Below are 8,759 nucleotides of genomic sequence, written 5' to 3'. Positions count from 1 at the left end.
GGTTGGATGGCATCACCGACTCAATGGGCATGAGTTTGAGCAAACTCCGGGAGTTGGTGATGGACAGGGAGGCCTGGCATGCTGTGGTTTATGGGGTCGCAAAGAGTTGGACACAACTGAGCGACTGAACAACAGGTAGAACCGGAAGCCTGCTGGGCCCTGAGGCTGTCTTCCCACTTGCTCTGTCCCTTCCCTTCCTTTCTCTTCCCCAGGCTCCCTGCCTGCTTGTCGTCTGCAAGGTGGGCTGTCCCCTCGCTGCCCCCTCCTCACTGCAGTTTGTGTTCAGGGCTTCCTTCTGGATGCAGAGCCCTGGACCCCCGCCCCAAGTCTTGCTCAGCGAGATGAACCAGCTGCTCTGGGGTAGGGGGAGCTGGGCAAGCTGGTGTTCCCCACCAAGGGCGCCTTCCGGCCCACTCTGCCTGCCTCCAGCTCCAAGCTCCCTGGCAGGTCTTGGGAGAACTGTCCTCCTACTAAAAACTGCCTTTAATGCCCAGCTTCATGAAGACAGGACTTTCGAGCAGGGCCTGCTCTGTGTCCCTGTTCCTTGAAAACAGTGCAGCAGAAAGCAGGAGAGGCCCTGCTTGGAGCGTCCTGTATCCACGAGGGCTCATCCACTTGCCCGGACCACCCTGCGGAGTCCCAAACTGCCCTGCAGAGTCCCAGAACACAGACAGGCCAAGCTGCAGCTCTGGCCCCCCACAGCACCGCGCCCCTAATACTGGAGCCAGAATTTCCACAGCGGCTGCAGAGACAGCCAGCCCGGCTCATCACTAGTGACCGGGTGACCTGAACATCTGGGAACAGATCCAAAGGTGATCACGGGGTGTCAGCTCTCCTTCCGGGGTGCGGGAGGTGGATTTGTTGGTGGGCGTTAGCCCTCCCACCCCGCCCGTCCCGGGCTGTGTCAGCCTTACCCAGGACACCTGCCCTGCTCCAGTGTGGCTTAGGGCGAGGATGTTAAAGTCCCAGGGGTGACATTTACAAGATGCTGTGAACCTTTTGCCCCGCAGCTGAAGGGCAGGTGAGGGCAGCCGCTGCTGACAGCAGGAAGCGACACCTCCGGGTGGGCAGGGGAGGGTTTCGCCAAGCACTTGCTATGTCTTTGATGTCAGCTGTCCCTTCCTCTCTCCCCGACCACTGGACAGCTGGGGGGTGGGGGTGGGGGGCTTAGGGAAGGCAGAGGCGAGCATCCGTTTCCAGGAAGGCAGCCTCGGCGAAGGTCACCCCAGGCAGCCTGAACAGGGACACAGAGCTCCTCAGCTCCTCCGCAGGGCCCTGCTCCCAGCCCTGAGATGTGGCTCCAAGCCTCATCTCCAGCCTCTCCAGGTGAATTCCAGCCACGTGGCAGCTTCAGCAAGAGGCCCACCCTGGGGCCATGCTCACGAATCCACGGCAGAGGGAAGGAACAGGATGGCTACGTTACTGCGCAGAGAGGGTTGAAAAAGAAGAGCCTGAGATGCATGTACAGAGTTCGGGAGCCTGATTTAAAACAGAGAAGAACATCTTTAAGAAATGTAATTTTTCCAAAGTTGAAAGGATCTTAAAAATAACATTGCTTTTCTTTTTTCTCTCTCTCTCTTATTTTGGAAGATTATTACAAAAAATTTAGAAGTGACAGTGGAGTTTTGAGATAAAGCCAAAAAACTGATTTTGAATTCTACCAGAAACTGATAACCAACCCTTAGTAAACTTATAGTCTAGTTTTGACCAACAGACAAACGTACAGACACATAAACAGACACCCCTTAACACACAAACGAGACCATCCTGCAAACACAGGATGCAGCCTCTTCTTTCCTGTAAAATTCCACCACCTGCGTTTTTGCCAGTGTCTTTTGAAACATACAGGCTGCCCTGGGCGGTCTTTGTCGGAGTGTGTGGCCTTCTCTTCCTGCAGTGCGTGGGCTCCGGCCACGCTGGCTCGGTAGTTGCCCCACATCACGTGGACTCTTAGTTCCTGGATCAGGGGTGGAACCTGTGTCCCCTGCTCTGGAAGCACAATTCTTTTTTCATGCATGATTTTATGTTTTATTTGTCTCTGGCTGAGCTGGGTCTTGGTTGCTCTGCACGGGCCTTCTCTAGTGGTGGCGAGCGGCGGCTCGTCTTTGTTGTGGGGCGTGTGTTTCTAGTTGTAGCGGCTTCTCCTCGTCCTGGAGCGCAGGCTCTAGGGCACACGGGCTTCCCTAAATGCTGGGCCACCTGGGCAGGTGCAGTTCCCATGCTCTAGAGCTCAGGCGCAGTCACTGGGGTGTCTAGGCTTAGCTGCTCTGTGGCCTGTGGGATCTTCCCAGACCAGGGATTGAACCCATGTCTCCTGCATTGGCAGGCAGATTCTTGACCCCTGAGCTACTAGGGAAGTCCCTAACCCCAAGTATCTTTGAAAAATGTGAATTTTTGACAGCTACCTGCTCCTCCATGGAAAGCCTAAGGCGTTTATTTGGAGATTTTAATTTAAATGAATTGAAACATACAAGTATGTCTTACGAGACAGAATGAGAAAGGTGATGCTCAGCACCTCCGTTTTCCCCGCCTCTAAAGTGGGACAACACTGCCTTAGTTCAGGCGACTGGTGTGGCGTTTAATTAACGTTTAGGAAGGGCCTGGTAATTCATGGGTAAAGGATTGCTACTTAAGATTTTGTGTCACTGTCCGTAATCATTATAATTTTCTCATTACGGGCACTTAGCATATCTCAGGACAACAGAGAGGAATTTATTTGGGAGCTGATCTGCATCTTGGTCTCACTTGAGCTGGTGATGGAGGTTCAGAAGGCTCGTGATTTTCTTCCAGGCTGGAGAGACAAGGATCGGCCAGGAGGCGTCAGCCCTAAATGGGTGGAGGTAACTGCTGACAGAGAGCAAGGGAGGAAAGCGCTCCCCAGCTCCCCTTCTGCTTGTGAACACACACACTCACACGCATGCACACACACACAACATGGGGGGTGGGTGCAGAACGCCCCCTCACCATTCCACTTTGCTGTTCACCAGGATTTTCATCCTAAGCCTTTGGAGGCCAAAGGTACATTGGTTCACTTAGACTTTGCGCCAACTTTCCTAATGACCCATGAGCTATGATATGGCAGTGACTTTGAGTGCTTCAAAATTTCTCAGACATGACAAGTGAGGCCTCTTACCATCCCTATGGAATGGGAAAAAAAGAGGTAGAAGACAGCATTTGGTGACCAGTGTATTGACCAGTGTATTTGCCAAAGTTTGTAGAAATGTTTAATGTTCATCTCCTAAGAGATTATGACTGTATTTTCTCAGCCTCAAATCCGGACACAGGATCTGACCAAGGCCTGTTTTCCTGGTCTAGGAAGACAATTATATACAAGCTAAGGGGTTGGAACATTTACAGTGGACACTAACCTGGAAAGTCCAGGCCACGTGGTCACCTCACACTTGTAAGCAATGTCTACAGTCCTCGGAATGTCTTAACACCCTAGCTGGATTTTCAGAGTGTTCAGGATCTTGTAGATTGCCTGATGTCAATTTCAGAAATACCAGGCTTTCCTGGTGGCTCAATTGGTAAAGAATCTGCCTGCAGTGCGGGAGACCTGGGTTTGATCCCTGGGTTGGAAAGATTCCCCGAAGAAGGGAATGGCTACCCTCTCCAGTATTCTTGCCTAGAGAATGGACACAAGAGCCTGCTGGGCTACAGTCCATGGAGTCGCAAAGAGTCAGACAAGACTGAGTGACTAACGCTTTCAACAGGCATTCTTAGGAACAGTGATGACGATTAGGACCTGTTTTATTGCTAACATCATTCCTGACATTGTTTCCCCTTGGGGGAGGGGCATTGAGGAAGGGCTGTTTAGACCATTGTTGAGTCAGTGTCTAATTCTCGGGGAAAGATTTAAACCTGAGATGAGGGAGGGGTTCAGATTGTTGGCTGATCCAGATTTAAGTTGGGACCCATGGGCTACAGAAGGTAAACAAGGATTCATCCCACATACTGTTTCTATGAAAGTGAAAGTGAAGTCGCTCAGCCATGTCCCACTCTTTGTGACCACATGGACTGTAGCCTATCAGGCTCCTCCGTCCATGGGATTTTCCAGGCAAGAGTACTGGAGTGGGTTGCCATTGCCTTCTCCAGGGTATCTTTCCAACCCAGGGATTGAACCCGGGTCTCCCACATTGCAGGCAGACGCTTTACCGTCTGAGCCACCACGGAAGCCTATGGGCATCCAATAATGGCTCATTCTAAGGCTAGGCTGGAATTGCGGTCAGACTTTGAAAAAGAAGTTGGGGTGCTTTCAAGTCCTTCAGAAAGCAAAGCAGAAGGTGGAAGGAGGGCAGCTATGTCATTCTTCTCCAGTTGAGACAAAATAATAGACCTATTGTCCCTGTAGCTCAAGATTAACTGGTTTTGAGCAAACGAAAGTCCTCCTGCCGATTTGGAGCCAATGATTCTAGCACAGCCCTACTTGGATCGTGAAATACTGAGTTCCTTTTCATTTCTTTCTTCAAGACTGGTGATTATAATCTAGCACGTCTTCATTTACCAAACTGTCTCAGAGTGTGATGTTGAACGCACCATCAATCCTTAATCTCTTGAAACAGTGGACTAATAGAAAACGTAGGTCTCATGAAAATAGTCTCATTTGCTAGATCAGATATCTCCAAAATGGGTGCATGCTCTTCTAAGACTCTGTCAGACAATCCACTGGAGGAGTTCAGAGAGAAAATGTTCAGAGAGAAAATTTCCAGAATGTCGATTGATGTGTTCTTCCATTTCACCTTGTTGATTTTTTGAGCATAGACAATGTAGTGTGCATGAGTGCCAGCAGAGATGAACATAACAGTTTTGTTACTGATTGAAGTGTCTTAGACCAGGGATCAGCCATCTTTGGTCCACAGCCCAAAATCAGCCTGCCCTCTGTGGGTATGGCCCACATGCTAACAATTGCTTTGACATTTTTAAATGGTTTAAAGGTAAATACAATAGTCTTTACATTTTTTAAAGGGGAAAAAAATCAAAAGAAGAACAATGTTTTGTGACACACGGGTATTACACGAAATTTAAACATTAGCATCATCCATAAATGAGGTTTTATTGGAACATATTCATGCCTGATCACGTCTATGGTCAGTGCTGCCTTTGCATACTCTAGTGGCAGAGGTCAGTGGATGCACAAAGACCAAAAGGTCCAAAAAGCTGAAAATATTTACTAGCTGATCCTTAAAGAAAGTCTGCCAACCTTGCCCTTGGGCCATCAGCTTCAGGTCCTGAAGTGGAGAGGAACCCTGAGTTTCCCTCCTCAGCTCGAGATGAGGCCCTGGTCCCCTGCAGCTACTCTAGTAGAATCCCGAGGTGCCCCTTGCAAGTCGAAAGGAGACCTGACTTCCCTGAGGCCACATGAGAAGTTCCCTGATGTCCACATCTCAACTTGAGAGGAACCCAAAGCTTCCCGCTTCAGTATTTTGGTAGCTACTCATCCTTGTGGAAAGAGTATTAAAAAAATAAATGGTTTAGTAGGTAAAGAATCCACCTGCCAATGCAGGAGATGCAAGAGACTTGGGTTTGATCTCTGGATCAGGAAGATCCCTTGGAGTAGGAAATGGCAACCCACTCCAGTATCCTTAACTGGAGAATTCCACGGACAGAGGAGCCGGCCGGGCTGCAGTCCGTGGGGTCACAAAGAGCTGGACATGACTGAGCACGCACAATGCATATGGTTGATGTACAGGGTTGTGTGTGCAGGAAAGTGATTCAGTTACACACACACACATATATATGCATATATGTTCTTTATTAGGTTTTTTCTCACTATAGGTTATTACAAGATATTGAATATAGTTCCTCGTGTTATATACAGTCCTTGTTTGGTGACCACAAGTTGGTTTTCTCTGTCTGTAAGTTTATTTCTGTCTTGTCAATAAGCTCATTTGTATTATTTTTTAGATTCCACATGTAGGTGATGTCATATGGTATTTGTCTTTGTCTGACTTCACTTAGTATGATGATCTCTAGGTGCCTCTATGTTGCTGCAAACAGCATTATCTCATTCTCTTTTAAGGCTGAGTCCTATCCCTCCGTGCATATCTTGTTGTTCTTATACTACACACACACACATACACACACCAGTCTGGAGAGAGTATTTTTAAGCTGGATAAGCATAACTTCCTAAAGCAATTTGCAGGGTGTGTCTTGGAGGACCTCTTCAGAGCATTTTGCTGGCCAGGTGGGAGTTGGTGGGGGAGGAAGGGCAGGGAGACGTTGAGAAGCATTTCCAAGAAAGTCTGGAAGCGAGACCTGAAGAAGTCAAGCAGCTGCACAGAGCACTGCGATGCGATAGGAGCACGCCCAGGACCGGCGATCCCTGCCCTTTCAGCCTGTTATTATCTTTGGAGGTTGGCGCAGAGCCACCCTGTACTTAGAGAGGCATCTTGCTGTCGTGCTAGCCATCATTCTGCCTGCACTGTCCTTACCCAGCTCCCGTCCCCTCGCAGCGGGAGTCCTTTGTGTGTGCTTATTTCACCCCACAACATCCCTGGGAGTGGTGTTTCCGTTGGATAAGCTCCCTCGTGATCGCGTCCCTTTGGGCACATGAAAGAAAAACAGTCAAACCCTCATCAACAGGGGAGGACCTGCATTTCTTTTTTATGGCTGAGTACTATCCCACTGTATATTTTTGTTATTCTTGAACAATACACACATACACACACACACACCACACATCTGGAAAGAGTATTTTTAAGCTGGATAAACATAACTTCCTAAAGTAATTCACAGTGCTTGTCTCATGTGACACTGCAGTGTGCAAACTGCAAGTGGTTGATCACAGGTATCTTTTATTGTGTGTTCTTTACACTAAGAATGGAGGCGAATACTCAGGTCCAGCAGCCGCGTCTCAGTGGATCCGAAATGAAGTCTTGCCTGTCTGACTCCCATTTGATCACCTGTCTCTACCAAGTGTAGGAAGATGAAGGGAAAAGCACCCTGGATACCTCAAAGTTTCACTGAAGCACTACAGGCTCCTGCCATGGGGTAAAAATTTCATCTTAGCAGGATTTTTTTTTTTTCTGATGGATGTCCAAAAAATCAGCTCTGAAAAACCCAGGTGGGAGAGAACTTGTGGGTTTAGATAGCTAGTTATTCTCCAGAAGGGGGTCCAGTCCACCCTAGAGGGAACAGAGGCCCTGCAGAAGGAGGCAGCTGTGGTTCCAGAGGTTTGTTGTTCTTGTTCAGTTGCTCAATTGTCTCCAACTCTTTGTGATGCCATGGACTGCAGCACACGAGGCATCCCTGTCCTTCACTATCTCCAGGAGTTTGCCCAAGTTCATGTCTATTGAGTCAGTGATGCCATCCAGCCATCTCATCCTCTGTCGTCCCCTTCTCCCACCTTCAATCTTTCTCAGCATCAGGGTCTTTTCCAACGAGTTGGCTCTTTGCATCAGGTGGCCAACGTATTGGAGCTTCAGCTTCAGCATCAGTCCTTCCAATGAGTATTCAGGGTTGATTTCCTTCAGGATGGACTGGTTGGATCTCCTTGCCGTCCAAGGGGCTCTCAAGAGTCTTCTCCAGCACCACTCCAAAGGTTGGAAGGAAATGAAAGATTAGATTCTGAGTCTGGGTTATGCAGTGACAGACAGTCCAGTTGGACAGTGAGTGGAAATCCTCTCAGTGTTGAATGAGAAAGAAATAGTTCCTATAGGGCAGCCCTAACTCAGGGAAGATTCACAGTCTCCTTCCAGGAAGAATATGTGCTCCATGACATTCACGGGACTCCAGCAGCTCAGGAATCCTACGCTGCTCTGAGTAAACTCTGCTTACTAATATCACGGGATGACTTAAGCATAAGGATTATGGAGCAAACTCTCCAAGAAAGCAGAAACCATCCCAGTGGGCAGACTGCCCACTTCTCCTTTGCGTGCACGTTGGTGATGGCTCACGAGGTTTCTGCGGAGGCTGGGGGTGCCCCTCCAGGGCCAGCCAGGAAATGCGAATCTCTGGATGTTACTAATCGTGTTGGAAGTTTTCTTTTCGCGGAGAGCATGGCGTGGTGACCTAGAGGAGTGACGTGAGGGCCAGACATCCCTGCCCCTGAAGCTGTGTTGCTTGGTGACCATGTGTCAGTGGATGAAGAAAGGAATCCCAAGGCCCACTTGAAAGGTCAGAGAAATGAAAATGGACTGATATTTCCCCTTTAATCAAAAGTGTTTTAAAATTGTGAAACGATGGCCACATTAAAGACATAAATGGAGAAACTCCAGATCCACCCCTCTAACATGATGACTATTTTCATTTAAAATTGCCAACTTCTCTGAGTTTTAACACACTCCCAGGAATGAGGAACACACATTTTTTTCCTCCCCATCACGGGGAACCCCCGAAATGAGTGAAATCATGATTTTTTTCTGCGACTTGTGGCACAAATTCCCTTTCTTATTCCCTGATCTGCCTGTTGTGTGTCTCGGGGGGCAAGGCTGGGGCAGAGGGTTGGATTGGATTCCCGTGTCTGTAGGCAGGGCCGGGGCAGGTAACAGTGGAGCGGTGTTCAGGCGACTCTTTGTGGCCCCATGGACTGTAGCCCACCAGTCTCCTCTGTCCATGGGATTCTTCGGGCAAGAACACTGGAAAGGGTTGCCATTTCCTCCTCCAGGGGATTTTCCCGACCCAGGGATCAAACCCGCATATCCTGTGTCTCCTGCATTGCAGGTGGATTCTTTTTTTTTTTTTTTGCAGGTGGATTCTTAACCACTGAGCCAGAGGGGAAGCCCCGAGGCGACACAGCTGGTCCTTCCATGTGATGGGTT

Source organism: Odocoileus virginianus, chromosome 4 (genome assembly GCF_023699985.2).
Source record: "Odocoileus virginianus isolate 20LAN1187 ecotype Illinois chromosome 4, Ovbor_1.2, whole genome shotgun sequence".
NCBI classification, from domain to species: domain Eukaryota; kingdom Metazoa; phylum Chordata; class Mammalia; order Artiodactyla; family Cervidae; genus Odocoileus; species Odocoileus virginianus.
This window is presented reverse-complemented; position numbering follows the sequence as displayed.